Source organism: Babylonia areolata, chromosome 4, assembly GCF_041734735.1.
Source record: "Babylonia areolata isolate BAREFJ2019XMU chromosome 4, ASM4173473v1, whole genome shotgun sequence".
NCBI lineage: Eukaryota > Metazoa > Mollusca > Gastropoda > Neogastropoda > Buccinidae > Babylonia > Babylonia areolata.
Genome location: NC_134879.1, coordinates 32,331,046 through 32,332,960, shown reverse-complemented (window position 1 = coordinate 32,332,960; position 1,915 = coordinate 32,331,046). Strand labels below are relative to the sequence as shown.

The window sequence follows — 1,915 nt, the reverse complement described above, 5'->3', positions numbered from 1 at the left end:
TTTTTTTCAACAGGTATGGACGAAGGAAAGAAATTTCTTCTTGGTTCTTGGTATAGATCGCTCTGAAATGTTCATTAACAGTTTGACACACAAATATAAAATACATTTCATTTCAGTAAACAACACTAGTTACAAAGATGAAAGAGTAATATTCAATATCTTTTTTTCTGTTATACAAACGGACATTTTTTTTTTGAAAAACAACAACGTTTTGGGCAACACAGAGAGAGTGAGAAGAAGAAGAAGAAGAAGAAGAAGGAGAGAGAGAGAGAGAGAGAGAGAGAGAGAGAGAGAGAGAGAGAGAGAGAGAGAGAGGCAGGCAGACAGACAGACAGACAACCCCCCACCCCACCCCCATCACTGCCCTATTTCCGAATTTCACTGTCCTGGTTGGTTTGGCTAAAGTGGGGTGACAGGACCAGCACATCGTATAAGCACAGATTAATTAAGTTACGGGCCACTTTACAAAGCTGTCCTATCTTTACCTGGAAAGCGGCTGCAATACATCCAAAAACCTGTATGTCCGATAGCTTTTTACGGCTGCCGGGTACAGCGAACTGACGTCCGCTGTGTCAAGGGCTGGGGATAGGATAAAGGCGGGGCCCAGTCCTCTCCTTCCGTCGTTTTCAACCTTACCCCAACCCGAAGTCGGGTACCCGTTCACACCTGGGTGGAGTGAGGCCGGAAAATCAGAGTCAAGTGCCTTTCCCCAAGAACACAACACCATGCCGAAACGGGGCCTCGAACCCTGATCACTGGTGAACACTGGATCAGAAGTCCCGGCAATGCCTAACCGATTCTGCAACGGGGGCTCTTGGCAATCACTTTATAAAGCTGTACAAACTTACGAAGAACACTCACCAAGTTCACTCAATAACCCTAGCAGTTACTTGATACTTCAAGTGACTGACAGAACATGCCTTACTCCTCCTATCCCGTAGTTGTCGCGTGTGTACTGATATGGGTACACAGAAATCAATACCCGCGGTGAAATACCTTACAAAGTTTCCACAGGCTTGCTGTGTCACTCTGTGTACACCTCATTCACCTGCACACAATCACACACACACACACACACACATTCAACATATTTGCAACTCAAACACAAAAAGACGCGAACTTTGAAAAACGAATTCAAAACACACACACATACACACACACATATACAAACCCGACTGACACACGTTACCATCATACGTTTCGCACAACACATGCTGAACAAAGCTCACGTTTCCGGCCTTCAAGAAAGTGACGGGAAAGAAAAACGAAAACAGAAGTAAAAAACAAAACAAAACAAAACTCTCCCCCCCAAAACCCCCAGTCACAGCTTTTGAAATTCAGCCTTTGTGGAAATGTTGTCTCAACAACAACTCTCACCTTGTTTCATAACAGAGCATGTAGCATTCCTGGTTCGGTACTTGCTGTTTGAAGAAATGGGAACACGGCACGCATGTACTGACAGGCTGAACACCAAACTAACTTTTCTTTCAAAGCGTTGAAGCGTCGCCTGCTCCAACTGCACTCAGCAGCACAGACACACACTGAAAGGTCATCGTGGAGAAAAAAACAGAAGAAAGAACTCTCTGCGCGCGCACGCATCGTGTGTGTGTGTGTGTGTGTGTGTGTGTGTGTGCGTGCGTCCTTGCGGGTGTTCGTGCGCGTGTGCATGTGTGTGTTCGCGCGTGCATGCGTGCGTGCGCGTGTTATTGTGCGCGCGCGCGTGTGTGTGTATAGTGTGTAGTGTGTGAGTCTTGTCCAAAGGTTTACACATGGGTACATACGCACTTTCCGTCTTTTCCTCGTCTGTGCCTCCGTGTATCCCCTGCCACGTAAATGGAACCCCGGGCAGATTTCCCCCTTGCGCCAAACGGCTCCGTTTATTGATTCATGAATGTCCTTACCAGTTCACTCCAAG

At 46.6% G+C, this 1,915-nt stretch overlaps 1 protein-coding gene across 6 annotated transcripts in view; it reads right to left on the bottom strand.

The window, feature by feature from the left end:
- The window catches only part of LOC143281070 (proton-coupled folate transporter-like), a 35,702-nt gene extending 34,231 nt beyond the window's left edge, over positions 1-1,471 (bottom strand). For 5 of the 6 annotated variants that reach the window (XR_013055091.1, XR_013055092.1, XM_076585991.1 and 2 more), the window contains exon 1: positions 1,378-1,471. The gene's annotated coding sequence lies outside the window, so the exon portion shown is untranslated. Of the gene's footprint in view, positions 1-485; positions 1,032-1,377 lie in introns of those variants that run through there. The other variant, XM_076585993.1, reaches the window with a different exon arrangement.
- Between the last annotated feature and the right edge of the window lie 444 nt (positions 1,472-1,915).